General features: G+C 38.7%; 1 protein-coding gene across 2 annotated transcripts in view; it reads left to right on the forward strand.

Annotated features, from left to right (window-relative positions):
* The window catches only part of LOC143741590 (uncharacterized), a 39,710-nt gene that overhangs the window by 2,001 nt on the left and 21,331 nt on the right, over window positions 1–16,378 (forward strand). The window lies entirely within an intron of this gene.

Consider the following 16,378-nt stretch of genomic DNA (forward strand, 5'->3'; position numbering starts at 1 on the left):
AGTGGATCATAAGTAATGATTGAGAGTAGGGCTGCATGATCAATCGACATGAAACCACATGCGATTTGGCAAAGGCTGCAATTATTTTATGCACAGCTTTTCAGTGCAGCACGGCTCTGATCGGTAGTAATACTGCTGCATCTGAACGCCAGAGGGCGTCTCACGCAGACACACCAAATATGCCCAGCCACAGAAGTACAATAACACACATCATTCCAGGAAATCCCTATGGGCATCTATCTATACTATCTGTAGCTGAATAAACAGATTGAAACACTTTGATTGATTTATTAAATCTTGTCTTTTTTTTGGACTAGGTTCATAAATGCTTATCAAGTTTGAAAAGATGTTTATGTTGCTTTTTCAAATTCACGTTATAAGCGACTCAAACTCACAGTGCTTTCAAATGGAGCAGCATTTACTACTGATCACAGAGCCGTACGTCAATGACAAGCTACGCTTAAAATATAATCGCAATAAGCCAATCGGTTTATTTTCCTATTATCTCTGTAAAGCTGCTTTGAAACAATCTGTATTGTAAAATAAATATTATATATATATATATATATATATATATATATAATATATATAATATATATATATATATATATAATTATATAATTATATAAATAAAGGTGACTTGACTTAAGCGTGATTTCATGTTATTGCGATTAATCGTGCTGCCTAATTGAGAGGCATTATTTTTTTGTATGTCTATACTTCATATTTTTGGAAAATCTGCATAGTGCACCTTTAAACCCAATATAAAAACAACGAAAACCATTTTATTTAATCCGTTAATTATGCAACAGTATTTGACAAAAATATTTATTCTGCATAATGCAGGCAATCATGAAATGTGACGTTATGTTTACTGTTGTGGTAGATTTTCCCCTACGCACCTGACTTAAATTTAACTGGGTCGTCTCCTAATTGACGCCCCTAAACGTCAAGTCAAGTCACCTTCATTTATATAGTGCTTTTAACAATATGGACTTTTTCAAAGCAGCTTTACAGTGATAATAGGAAATTAAAGTAACAGAGATTGTTTTGACTTTACAGCAGCTCTAGAATAAAGTTATAGCTCAGCTAAATTTAGTTCTGATTGATTCACTTCCGTCGCAACGATCATTAGTTATTAACTCAGGGGCCGCTAACACGACACCGTTCTAACAGAAAACCTTTAATGCGATCCGGCCGCTCATTTGCACAAAACAGTACCTGGTGGCTCGAGAACGCTGTAACACTCTCAATATTAGCTATATTAGCTTTGTGCTGCATTGTATCAAAAAGTCCAATCAGTCACGAAACACTAGTGATGTTACGTCTGAAACCGACGCTCCGAAGCTTGCTTCAAACTCGAGCGGTCCTTGTTGCAATGAACCACTGCTTCGGAGCTTGTAACATTACGTCACTAGTCACGTGAAAATGACGTCTGAAGCAAACACACGGGTTCACTCCTGTAGTGAAGCACCTGACTGCTTTGACAGCCCAATCCAGTGTTGACAGGTTTGTAACCTTGGCGGCTGTATTTCTTATAAAAGCGAAGCCAAACCATGGCAACACCAAGGGTTGTAGTAGTCGGTGTTTGGATTGGCGTTATTATACAAAAAAAGAAAGAAAAGAAATCGCCTTTCACCAAAGACTGTCGAGAAAATTATATATCTGAATAAAAACCACACCATTTAATGAACACTTTGTCTAAGCTTTCTGCATGATGTACCCAAAGCACACCCTCTGCCAAATGTTTTTTTATTAGGTGTTCAAGCACGAAGTGCTGTAAACCTATTGTAATTGCTATTTGAAAAAAAAAATCCCCATAAAACGCATCGTGCAGCCCAAACCGTAAGGCTCAGAGACTTGAAACTCAGCCAGATGGTAGGCCTCAATTTGGGGACAACCTATCAGAGTATGACCCCGATTGGCACATAGGTGGCGCTACAGCAACCAAAAGTAGCAAATTGCTGTTAACTCCTCGACCGTTGATCCTAGCCTCAAGTTTCTTACACCACTGTGATCCTTGGCTCAAGATGGACAAAATGTATATCTCCAATTTCGATTTAGGCAAGAAAAGTTTTCAGCTATGTCGAATTTTGTCCAAAACCTACTTTTGCAAACTAGTCCCTGGTTTCTCGCCCGATCGGAACCAAACCAGTCTAGACCTATTCTCTGGACTCTCTAGATCAATAATTATCGAAAAAAAGTTGAAATTTTGCAATTGGGTGGCTGTAACAGGGTCATTTAGAAAAGGGGCGTGGCAAAATACAGTCAAAAGCCTATAAATCATAAATAAAAACTCAGAACTTCACAAAAATTGATGAGCATATGTGTCATAACATGGTGAAGAAGCATGCACATTTTCATGGAGATCGGACCATAGGTGGCGCTATAACTGTCAAAAAGGTCTCATTATTATTAGGTGTTCAAGCACGAAGTGCTGAAAACCCATTGTAATTGCTATTTGAAAAAAAAAAATCCCCATAAAACGCATCGTGCAGCCCAAACCGTAAGGTTCAGAGACTTGAAACTCAGCCAGATGGTAGGCCTCAATTTGGGGACAACCTATCAGAGTATGACCCCGATTGGCACATAGGTGGCGCTACAGCAACCAAAAGTAGTAAATTGCTGTTAACTCCTCGACCGTTGATCCTAGCCTCAAGTTTTTTACACCACTGTGATCCTTGGCTCAAGACGGACAAAATGTATATCTCCAATTTCGATTTAGGCAAGAAAAGTTTTCAGCTATGTCGAATTTTGTCCAAAACCTACTTTTGCGAACTAGTCCCTGGTTTTTCGCCCGATCGGAACCAAACCAGTCTAGGCCTATTCTCTGGACTCTCTAGATCAATAATTATCGAAAAAAAGTTGAAATTTTGCAATTGGGTGGCTGTAACAGGGTCATTTAGAAAAGGGGCATGGCAAAATACAGTCAAAAGCCTATAAATCATAAATAAAAACTCAGAACTTCACAAAAATTGATGAGCATATGTGTCATAACATGGTGAAGAAGCATGCAAAGTTTCATGGAGATCGGACCATAGGTGGCGCTATAACTGTCAAAAAGGTCTCATTATTATTAGGTGTTCAAGCACGAAGTGCTGAAAACCCATTGTAATTGCTATTTGAATAAAAAAATCCCCATAAAACGCATCGTGCAGCCCAAACCGTAAGGCTCAGAGACTTGAAACTCAGCCAGATGGTAGGCCTCAATTTGGGGACAACCTATCAGAGTATGACCCCGATTGGCACATAGGTGGCGCTACAGCAACCAAAAGTAGTAAATTGCTGTTAACTCCTCGACCGTTGATCCTAGCCTCAAGTTTTTTACACCACTGTGATAAGCCAATCGGTTTATTTTCCTATTATCTCTGTAAAGCTGCTTTGAAACAATCTGTATTGTAAAATAAATATTATATATATATATATATATATATATATATATATAATATATATATATAATTATATAAATAAAGGTGACTTGACTTAAGCGTGATTTCATGTTATTGCGATTAATCGTGCTGCCTAATTGAGAGGCATTATTTTTTTGTATGTCTATACTTCATATTTTTGGAAAATCTGCATAGTGCACCTTTAAACCCAATATAAAAACAACGAAAACCATTTATTTTAATCCGTTAATTATGCAACAGTATTTGACAAAAATATTTATTCTGCATAATGCAGGCAATCATGAAATGTGACGTTATGTTTACTGTTGTGGTAGATTTTCCCCTACGCACCTGACTTAAATTTAACTGGGTCGTCTCCTAATTGACGCCCCTAAAGGTCAAGTCACCTTCATTTATATAGTGCTTTTAACAATATGGACTTTTTCAAAGCAGCTTTACAGTGATAATAGGAAATTAAAGTAACAGAGATTGTTTTGACTTTACAGCAGCTCTAGAATAAAGTTATAGCTCAGCTAAATTTAGTTCTGATTGATTCACTTCCGTCGCAACGATCATTAGTTATTAACTCAGGGGCCGCTAACACGACACCGTTCTAACAGAAAACCTTTAATGCGATCCGGCCGCTCATTTGCACAAAACAGTACCTGGTGGCTCGAGAACGCTGTAACACTCTCAATATTAGCTATGTTACATCAATAAAGATACAAATAGTTCAGTCATTTCCCGATGCAAAATAGATCTGTATTATACAAACAGAGTATATATACCCAGAATATATATATTATCATTAATCAAAGATATGGGCAAAATCCACCTTGTCGTGACTTATAGTAGTTCCCATACTCTTTGCACTAACAGATGAATAGCATATCTCTTACCGCAACCTTAGTTAGTCCCAGACAAATGTACCCCAGTCCTTTGTGCTGCATTGTATCAAAAAGTCCAATCAGTCACGAAACACTAGTGATGTTACGTCTGAAACCGACGCTCCGAAGCTTGCTTCAAACTCGAGCGGTCCTTGTTGCAATGAACCACTGCTTCGGAGCTTGTAACATTACGTCACTAGTCACGTGAAAATGACGTCTGAAGCAAACACACGGGTTCACTCCTGTAGTGAAGCACCTGACTGCTTTGACAGCCCAATCCAGTGTTGACAGGTTTGTAACCTTGGCGGCTGTATTTCTTATAAAAGCGAAGCCAAACCATGGCAACACCAAGGGTTGTAGTAGTCGGTGTTTGGATTGGCGTTATTATACAAAAAAAGAAAGAAAATAAATCGCCTTTCACCAAAGACTGTCGAGAAAATTATATATCTGAATAAAAACCACACCATTTAATGAACACTTTGTCTAAGCTTTCTGCATGATGTACCCAAAGCACACCCTCTGCCAAATGTTTTTTTATTAGGTGTTCAAGCACGAAGTGCTGTAAACCTATTGTAATTGCTATTTGAAAAAAAAAATCCCCATAAAACGCATCGTGCAGCCCAAACCGTAAGGCTCAGAGACTTGAAACTCAGCCAGATGGTAGGCCTCAATTTGGGGACAACCTATCAGAGTATGACCCCGATTGGCACATAGGTGGCGCTACAGCAACCAAAAGTAGCAAATTGCTGTTAACTCCTCGACCGTTGATCCTAGCCTCAAGTTTTTTACACCACTGTGATCCTTGGCTCAAGATGGACAAAATGTATATCTCCAATTTCGATTTAGGCAAGAAAAGTTTTCAGCTATGTCGAATTTTGTCCAAAACCTACTTTTGCAAACTAGTCCCTGGTTTCTCGCCCGATCGGAACCAAACCAGTCTAGGCCTATTCTCTGGACTCTCTAGATCAATAATTATTGAAAAAAAGTTGAAATTTTGCAATTGGGTGGCTGTAACAGGGTCATTTAGAAAAGGGGCGTGGCAAAATACAGTCAAAAGCCTATAAATCATAAATAAAAACTCAGAACTTCACAAAAATTGATGAGCATATGTGTCATAACATGGTGAAGAAGCATGCAAATTTTCATGGAGATCGGACCATAGGTGGCGCTATAACTGTCAAAAAGGTCTCATTATTATTAGGTGTTCAAGCACGAAGTGCTGAAAACCCATTGTAATTGCTATTTGAAAAAAAAAAATCCCCATAAAACGCATCGTGCAGCCCAAACCGTAAGGTTCAGAGACTTGAAACTCAGCCAGATGGTAGGCCTCAATTTGGGGACAACCTATCAGAGTATGACCCCGATTGGCACATAGGTGGCGCTACAGCAACCAAAAGTAGTAAATTGCTGTTAACTCCTCGACCGTTGATCCTAGCCTCAAGTTTTTTACACCACTGTGATCCTTGGCTCAAGACGGACAAAATGTATATCTCCAATTTCGATTTAGGCAAGAAAAGTTTTCAGCTATGTCGAATTTTGTCCAAAACCTACTTTTGCGAACTAGTCCCTGGTTTTTCGCCCGATCGGAACCAAACCAGTCTAGGCCTATTCTCTGGACTCTCTAGATCAATAATTATCGAAAAAAAGTTGAAATTTTGCAATTGGGTGGCTGTAACAGGGTCATTTAGAAAAGGGGCGTGGCAAAATACAGTCAAAAGCCTATAAATCATAAATAAAAACTCAGAACTTCACAAAAATTGATGAGCATATGTGTCATAACATGGTGAAGAAGCATGCAAAGTTTCATGGAGATCGGACCATAGGTGGCGCTATAACTGTCAAAAAGGTCTCATTATTATTAGGTGTTCAAGCACGAAGTGCTGAAAATCCATTGTAATTGCTATTTGAAAAAAAAAATCCCCATAAAACGCATCGTGCAGCCCAAACCGTAAGGTTCAGAGACTTGAAACTCAGCCAGATGGTAGGCCTCAATTTGGGGACAACCTATCAGAGTATGACCCCGATTGGCACATAGGTGGCGCTACAGCAACCAAAAGTAGTAAATTGCTGTTAACTCCTCGACCGTTGATCCTAGCCTCAAGTTTTTTACACCACTGTGATCCTTGGCTCAAGACGGACAAAATGTATATCTCCAATTTCGATTTAGGCAAGAAAAGTTTTCAGCTATGTCGAATTTTGTCCAAAACCTACTTTTGCGAACTAGTCCCTGGTTTTTCGCCCGATCGGAACCAAACCAGTCTAGGCCTATTCTCTGGACTCTCTAGATCAATAATTATCGAAAAAAAGTTGAAATTTTGCAATTGGGTGGCTGTAACAGGGTCATTTAGCAAAGGGGCGTGGCAAAATACAGTCAAAAGCCTATAAATCATAAATAAAAACTCAGAACTTCACAAAAATTGATGAGCATATGTGTCATAACATGGTGAAGAAGCATGCAAATTTTCATGGAGATCGGACCATAGGTGGCGCTATAACTGTCAAAAAGGTCTCATTATTATTAGGTGTTCAAGCACGAAGTGCTGAAAACCTATTGTAATTGCTATTTGAATAAAAAAATCCCCATAAAACGCATCGTGCAGCCCAAACCGTAAGGCTCAGAGACTTGAAACTCAGCCAGATGGTAGGCCTCAATTTGGGGACAACCTATCAGAGTATGACCCCGATTGGCACATAGGTGGCGCTACAGCAACCAAAAGTAGTAAATTGCTGTTAACTCCTCGACCGTTGATCCTAGCCTCAAGTTTTTTACACCACTGTGATAAGCCAATCGGTTTATTTTCCTATTATCTCTGTAAAGCTGCTTTGAAACAATCTGTATTGTAAAATAAATATTATATATATATATATATATATATAATATATATATATAATTATATAAATAAAGGTGACTTGACTTAAGCGTGATTTCATGTTATTGCGATTAATCGTGCTGCCTAATTGAGAGGCATTATTTTTTTGTATGTCTATACTTCATATTTTTGGAAAATCTGCATAGTGCACCTTTAATCCCAATATAAAAACAACGAAAACCATTTATTTTAATCCGTTAATTATGCAACAGTATTTGACAAAAATATTTATTCTGCATAATGCAGGCAATCATGAAATGTGACGTTATGTTTACTGTTGTGGTAGATTTTCCCCTACGCACCTGACTTAAATTTAACTGGGTCGTCTCCTAATTGACGCCCCTAAAGGTCAAGTCAAGTCACCTTCATTTATATAGTGCTTTTAACAATATGGACTTTTTCAAAGCAGCTTTACAGTGATAATAGGAAATTAAAGTAACAGAGATTGTTTTGACTTTACAGCAGCTCTAGAATAAAGTTATAGCTCAGCTAAATTTAGTTCTGATTGATTCACTTCCGTCGCAACGATCATTAGTTATTAACTCAGGGGCCGCTAACACGACACCGTTCTAACAGAAAACCTTTAATGCGATCCGGCCGCTCATTTGCACAAAACAGTACCTGGTGGCTCGAGAACGCTGTAACACTCTCAATATTAGCTATGTTACATCAATAAAGATACAAATAGTTCAGTCATTTCCCGATGCAAAATAGATCTGTATTATACAAACAGAGTATATATACCCAGAATATATATATTATCATTAATCAAAGATATGGGCAAAATCCACCTTGTCGTGACTTATAGTAGTTCCCATACTCTTTGCACTAACAGATGAATAGCATATCTCTTACCGCAACCTTAGTTAGTCCCAGACAAATGTACCCCAGTCCTTTGTGCTGCATTGTATCAAAAAGTCCAATCAGTCACGAAACACTAGTGATGTTACGTCTGAAACCGACGCTCCGAAGCTTGCTTCAAACTCGAGCGGTCCTTGTTGCAATGAACCACTGCTTCGGAGCTTGTAACATTACGTCACTAGTCACGTGAAAATGACGTCTGAAGCAAACACAAGGGTTCACTCCTGTTGTGAATAGGGTTGTAACGGTATACCGGTATGGCGGTTTATCGCGATATTGACTTGTACGATTATCATATCGTGAACATTTGCTTATCCACGGTTTTGGAAAAAAAATTAAAGCAGATCTCAAATGCGCATATGCAACTTATTTCCACTTGACTACTCCACCTATACATGTGCACTGGAGAAAATGTCTGAGACTGAGGCTGCGAATTCTTCGAAAAAAAAAGTTAAAATCTGCAGTGTGGGAATATTTTGGGTATCCGAAAAACGAACGTGGGTTTTTCCTTGAAGATTGATATCCAGTTGTGTCCAGAAATATGGACGAAGAGTGGCTGCAAAATGAGGAAATATGTCAAATATGTTCTCCCATATTCGCGAACACCTTCCCTCCCTGCAGATAAAGTTCCATTTATAACTTAAGTCCATATTATTTACGTGTTGCTGAGGGAATTTACAATATAACGCAGATGTCACGTAAAATGCGCGATTTGATAGATGGATGAATAAATCTAAAATATAGCTGTGCAATAAATAAAATCGCTATATGAGTGTGTCTATTAAACAGCGCAAAAAACTGTAAATCTATATTCTGCTTGTTCAGCGTGTCTGTGTGAATGAGCAGCACCGTTTCACCTAGTATATACTCAAGTATGTGGGACGCTCATGGTGTTTAAAGCGTCTGCCGTCTCACTCACTATATAAGGACGTGAACACATGAACATATCCAGAGCTGCTCTGAGAGAACTAAATGAGCATTTCATAATTTTGTTGAAAATAATCATTGTCAAATACACTCTGACTGAAACTCATAGGAGTTTAGTACAACCTGTCAAAATAAAAATTATCTTAAATAATAATTAATAAATTAAGAATTTTATTAATTCAATTGATCAAACATGTTTGTTCAAATGGGAGATCTGCAGCTTTATTTTTTCTTTCTTATTTTTTCAAAAGGTAGATTAAAAAAGTTTGTTTTAATAAACCATATGTTCAACCAAAAAACCCTATCAGTTTTCATTAATTTAAGGTTCATTGCAGCTGATAATAATAATCATTGTTTAATACCGTAAACCGTGAAACCGTGATATTTTCTGAGACTATTATCATACCGTGAAAATCTCATACCGTTACAACCCTAGTTGTGAAGCACCTGACTGCTTTGACAGCCCAATCCCGTGTTGACAGGTTTGTAACCTTGGCGGTTGTATTTCTTATAAAAGCGAAGCCAAACCATGGCAACACCAAGGGTTGTAGTAGTCGGTGTTTGGATTGGCGTTATAAAACAAAAAAAGAAAGAAAAGAAATCGCCTTTCACCAAAGACTGTGGAGAAAATTATATATCTGAATAAAAACCATACCATTTAATGAACACTTTGTCTAAGCCTTCTGCATGATGTACCCAAAGCACACCCTCTGCCAAATGTTTTTTTATTAGGTGTTCAAGCACGAAGTGCTGTAAACCTATTGTAATTGCTATTTGAAAAAAAAAATCCCCATAAAACGCATCGTGCAGCCCAAACCGTAAGGCTCAGAGACTTGAAATTCAGCCAGATGGTAGGCCTCAATTTGGGGACAACCTATCAGAGTATGACCCCGATTGGCCCATAGGTGGCGCTACAGCAACCAAAAGTACTAGATTGCTGTTAACTCCTCGACCGTTGGTCCTAGCATCAAGCTTTTTACACCACTGTGATCCTTGGCTCAAGACGGACAAAATGTATATCTCCAATTTCGATTTAGGCAAGAAAAGTTTTCAGCTATGTCGAATTTTGTCCAAAACCTACTTTTGCGAACTAGTCCCTGGTTTTTCGCCCGATCGGAACCAAACCAGTCTAGGCCTATTCTCTGGACTCTCTAGATCAATAATTATCGAAAAAAAGTCAAAATTTTGCATTTGGGTGGCTGTAACAGGGTCATTTAAAAAAGGGGCAGGGCAAAATACTCTCAAAAGCCTATAAATCCTAAACGAAAAGTCAAAACTTCACAAAAATTGATGAGCATATGTGTTATAACATGGTGAAGAAGCATGCAAAGTTTCATGGAGATCGGACCATAGGTGGTGCTATAACTGTCAAAAAGGTCACATTATTATTAGGTGTTCAAGCACGAAGTGCTGAAAACCTATTGTAATTGCTATTTGAAAAAAAAAATCCCCATAAAACGCATCGTGCAGCCCAAACCGTAAGGCTCAGAGACTTGAAACTCAGCCAGATGGTAGGCCTCAATTTGGGGACAACCTATCAGAGTATGACCCCGATTGGCCCATAGGTGGCGCTACAGCAACCAAAAGTACTAAATTGCTGTTAACTCCTCGACCGTTAGTCCTAGCTTCAAGCTTTTTACACCACTGTGATCCTTGGCTCAAGTCGAACAAAATGTATATCTCCAATTTCGATTTAGGCAAGAAAATTTTTCAGCTATGTCGAATTTTGTCCAAAACCTACTTTTGCGAACTAGTCCCTGGTTTTTCGCCCGATCGGAACCAAACCAGTCTAGGCCTATTCTCTGGACTATCTAGATCAATAATTATCAAAAAAAGTTGAAATTTTGCATTTGGGTGGCTGTAACAGGGTCATTTAAAAAAGGGGCGGGGCAAAATACTCTCAAAAGCCTATAAATCCTAAACGAAAAGTCAAAACTTCACAAAAATTGACGAGCATATGTGTCATAACATGGTGAAGAAGCATGCAAAGTTTCATGGAGATCGGACCATAGGTGGCGCTATAACTGTCAAAAAGGTCACATTATTATTAGGTGTTCAAGCACGAAGTGCTGAAAACCTATTGTAATTGCTTTTTGAAAAAAAAATCCCCATAAAACGCATCGTGCAGCCCAAACCGTAAGGCTCAGAGACTTGAAACTCAGCCAGATGGTAGGCCTCAATTTGGGGACAACCTATCAGAGTATGACCCCGATTGGCCCATAGGTGGCGCTACAGCAACCAAAAGTACTAAATTACTGTTAACTCCTCGACCGTTGGTCCTAGCCTCAAGCTTTTTACACCACTGTGATCCTTGGCTCAAGACGGACAAAATGTATATCTCCAATTTCGATTTAGGCAAGAAAAGTTTTCAGCCATGTCGAATTTTGTCCAAAACCTACTTTTGCGAACTAGTCCCTGGTTTTTCGCCCGATCGGAACCAAACCAGTCAAGACCTATTCTCTGGACTCTCTAGATCAATAATTATTGAAAAAAAAAGTTGAAATTTTGCAATTGGGTGGCTGTAACAGGGTCATTTAAAAAAGGGGCAGGGCAAAATACTCTCAAAAGCCTATAAATCCTAAACGAAAAGTCAAAACTTCACAAAAATTGATAAGCATATGTGTCATAACATGGTGAAGAAGCATGCAAAGTTGTATGGAGATCGGACCATAGGTGGCGCTATAACTGTCAAAAAGGTCACATTATTATTAGGTGTTCAAGCACGAAGTGCTGATTAGGTGTTCAAGCACGAAGTGCTGAAAACCTATTGTAATTGCTATTTGAAAAAAAACATCCCCATAAAACGCATCGTGCAGCCCAAACCGTAAGGCTCAGAGACTTGAAACTCAGCCAGATGGTTGGCCTCAATTTGGGGACAACCTATCAGAGTATGACCCCGATTGGCCCATAGGTGGCGCTACAGCAACCAAAAGTACTAAATTGCTGTTAACTCTTCGACCGTTGATCCTAGCCTCAAGCTTTTTACACCACTGTGATCCTTGGCTCAAGATGGACAAAATGTATATCTCCAATTTCGATTTAGGCAAGAAAAGTTTTCAGCTATGTCGAATTTTGTCCAAAACCTACTTTTGCGAACTAGTCCCTGGTTTTTCGCCCGATCGGAACCAAACCAGTCTAGACCTATTCTCTGGACTCTCTAGATCAATAATTATCGAAAAAAAGTTGAAATTTTGCAATTGGGTGGCTGTAACAGGGTCATTTAGAAAAGGGGCGTGGCAAAATACAGTCAAAAGCCTATAAATCATAAATAAAAAACTCAAAACTTCACAAAAATTGATGAGCATATGTGTCATAACATGGTGAAGAAGCATGCAAAGTTTCATGGAGATCGGACCATAGGTGGCGCTATAACTGTCAAAAAGGTCACATTATTATTAGGTGTTCAAGCACGAAGTGCTGAAAACCTATTGTAATTGCTATTTGAAAAAAAAAATCCCCATAAAACGCATCGTGCAGCCCAAACCGTAAGGCTCAGAGACTTGAAACTCAGCCAGATGGTAGGCCTCAATTTGGGGACAACCTATCAGAGTATGACCCCGATTGGCCCATAGGTGGCGCTACAGCAACCAAAAGTACTAAATTGCTGTTAACTCCTCGACCGTTGGTCCTAGCCTCAAGCTTTTTACACCACTGTGATCCTTGGCTCAAGTCGAACAAAATGTATATCTCCAATTCCGATTTAGGCAAGAAAATTTTTCAGCTATGTCGAATTTTGTCCAAAACCTACTTTTGCGAACTAGTACCTGGTTTTTCGCCCGATTGGAACCAAACCAGTCTAGGCCTATTCTCTGGACTCTCTAGATCAATAATTATCGAAAAAAAGTTGAAATTTTGCATTTGGGTGGCTGTAACAGGGTCATTTAAAAAAGGGGCAGGGCAAAATACTCTCAAAAGCCTATAAATCCTAAACGAAAAGTCAAAACTTCACTAAAATTGACGAGCATATGTGTCATAACATGGTGAAGAAGCATGCAAAGTTTCATGGAGATCGGACCATAGGTGGCGCTATAACTGTCAAAAAGGTCACATTATTATTAGGTGTTCAAGCACGAAGTGCTGAAAACCTATTGTAATTGCTATTTGAAAAAAAAAATCCCCATAAAACGCATCGTGCAGCCCAAACCGTAAGGCTCAGAGACTTGAAACTCAGCCAGATGGTAGGCCTCAATTTGGGGACAACCTATCAGAGTATGACCCCGATTGGCCCATAGGTGGCGCTACAGCAACCAAAAGTACTAAATTGCTGTTAACTCTTCGACCGTTGATCCTAGCCTCAAGCTTTTTACACCACTGTGATCCTTGGCTCAAGAAGGACAAAATGTATATCTCCAATTTCGATTTAGGCAAGAAAAGTTTTCAGCTATGTCGAATTTTGTCCAAAACCTACTTTTGCGAACTAGTCCCTGGTTTTTCGCCCGATCGGAACCAAACCAGTCTAGACCTATTCTCTGGACTCTCTAGATCAATAATTATCAAAAAAAGTTGAAATTTTGCATTTGGGTGGCTGTAACAGGGTCATTTAAAAAAGGGACGGGGCAAAATACTCTCAAAAGCCTATAAATCCTAAACGAAACGTCAAAACTTCACAAAAATTGATGAGCATATGTGTCATAACATGGTGAAGAAGCATGCAACGTTTCATGGAGATTGGACCATAGGTGGCGCTATAACTGTCAAAAAGGTCTCATTATAATTAGGTGTTCAAGCACGAAGTGCTGAAAACCTATTGTAATTGCTATTTGAAAAAAAAATCCCCATAAAACGCATCGTGCAGCCCAAACCGTAAGGCTCAGAGACTTGAAACTCAGCCAGATGGTAGGCCTCAATTTGGGGACAACCTATCAGAGTATGACCCCGATTGGCCCATAGGTGGCGCTACAGCAACCAAAAGTACTAAATTGCTGTTAACTCCTCGAACGTTGGTCCTAGCCTCAAGCTTTTTACACCACTGTGATCCTTGGCTCAAGTCGAACAAAATGTATATCTCCAATTTCGATTTAGGCAAGAACATTTTTCAGCTATGTCGAATTTTGTCCAAAACCTACTTTTGCGAACTAGTCCCTGGTTTTTCGCCCGATCGGAACCAAACCAGTCTAGGCCTATTCTCTGGACTATCTAGATCAATAATTATCGAAAAAAGTTGAAATTTTGCATTTGGGTGGCTGTAACAGGGTCATTTAAAAAAGGGGCGGGGCAAAATACTCTCAAAAGCCTATAAATCCTAAACGAAAAGTCAAAACTTCACAAAAATTGATGAGCATATGTGTCATAACATGGTGAAGAAGCGTGCAAAGTTTCATGGAGATCGGACCATAGGTGGCGCTATAACTGTCAAAAAGGTCACATTATTATTAGGTGTTCAAGCACGAAGTGCTGAAAAACCTATTGTAATTGCTATTTGAAAAAAAAAATCCCCATAAAACGCATCGTGCAGCCCAAACCGTAAGGCTCAGAGACTTGAAACTCAGCCAGATGGTAGGCCTCAATTTGGGGGCAACCTATCAGAGTATGACCCCGATTGGCCCATAGGTGGCGCTACATCAACCAAAAGTACTAAATTGCTGTTAACTCTTCGACCGTTGATCCTAGCCTCAAGCTTTTTACACCACTGTGATCCTTGGCTCAAGACCGACAAAATGTATATCTCCAATTTCGATTTAGGCAAGAAAACTTTTCAGCTATGTCGAATTTTGTCCAAAACCTACTTTTGCGAACTAGTCCCTGGTTTTTCGCCCGATCGGAACCAAACCAGTGCAGAAATGTTCTCTGGAGTCTGAATATCAATAATTATCGAATAAAAGTTGAATTTTTGATTCAGGATCGCTAGAGGGTGCAAAATGAACGTTGTGGGCGGAGCCTATTTTACTAAAATGGCTATAACTCCAGAAGTAAATGAGATAGCTTCACCAAACTCGGTACACATGTGAATGAGTTAATTCTGAGGTTACAGTAAAAAAATCGCGTCGATCTAACACTAGGTGGCGCTATAACATTAAAAAAACATAAAAGGGGGTGTGGCCACCTGACCATTTGTCCTATTGGCTTGAAAATTGGTATGCAGTGTCTTGGTCCAAGGCCCCATGTATGTGTTTAAGGACATTGGCGTGTCTCAAAAAACATGGCGGCCATTGGCCAATGAAGTTTGAGCACCTATGAGACGAAGTTAACGGAGGCCAATCGGAACGAAACTCGATGGGCATGTTCAACTCATGGTCTAAGAGGTCTGTAAGAGTTTTGAAAGAAATCGGCCACTAGTTGGCGCTAACGAGTTTAACAGCTCTTTAATCACACGGTGTTGCACACATCCCCACAAAATGCATATCATGTGATAGATCTCCTCATGCTGAACAACTTTGCCTCTAGAACTATTGCTGTCAATCAAATCGTTCATTAAATATTCACGAATTTGTTAAAAACCTACTTTTGCGAACTAGTCCTAGGTTTTTCGCCCGATCGGAACCAGACCAGTCTAGGACAATTCTCTGGACTCTCTAGATCAATAATTATCGAAAAAAAGTTGAACTTTGCCCTTTGGTTTCCTATAACAGGATCATTTATAAAAAGGGGCGTGTCAAAACACACTCAAAAGCCTATAAATCATAAATAAAAACTCAGAACTTCACAAAAATTGTTGAGCATATGCGTCATAACATGATGAAGAAGCATGCAAAGTTTCATGGAGATCGGACCATAGGTGGCGATATAACTGTTAAAAAGCTTCAAAACCATATATATCCTATGGTAAATTGCCTGTATTGGCTGTAAATGTTTTTTTAAATCTATGATCATATAATGTTCAAATCATAATGTTCAAAATCAGTGAAGTACAATACTCTGCACTCTCTAGATCAATAATTATCAGAAAAAGTTGAACTTCTGCATTTGGATGACTTTAATAGGGTCACTTCAAAATGTGGCCTTGACAAGGTGTTCATGAAAGCCTATATCTCTTCAATGAATGCTCACATCTTCTTAAAATCAAGTCAGAACATGTAACTCTAAATAAGCATGACAATTTTCAGACAAATTGGAGCAAATATGCCTTTTAAACAGTTAAAAAGATGAAAATGATATGAACATAATGGCATATTAAGCCAATAAGTGGTATTTTACTGCTGTTTAAAATAGTCATTTTTACATGCTACTAACTAATATAATTCTATAATTCTTATTTAGACTTTAAAAATCACTATTTTAACATTTACACTCACATTTAGTCAAAATTCCTCTATTGAAGTATTGCTACTGACTATTGTGGCACATTGAGAAATGTGAATCCTGAAGGAGACTTGCAGTAAACATTTTTTCCATCATATAGTTCAAATGTCTGTATCTACAACAGAATGTGTGTGTAGTCCTATATTTCTGAATAAATGCTGAATAATCGGATTAATAGATTATGTGACATTAAAGACATTATGTG

This window comes from Siphateles boraxobius, unplaced genomic scaffold, assembly GCF_051911475.1.
Source record: "Siphateles boraxobius isolate OS27281-9 unplaced genomic scaffold, OSU_SipBor_1 19, whole genome shotgun sequence".
NCBI classification, from domain to species: domain Eukaryota; kingdom Metazoa; phylum Chordata; class Actinopteri; order Cypriniformes; family Leuciscidae; genus Siphateles; species Siphateles boraxobius.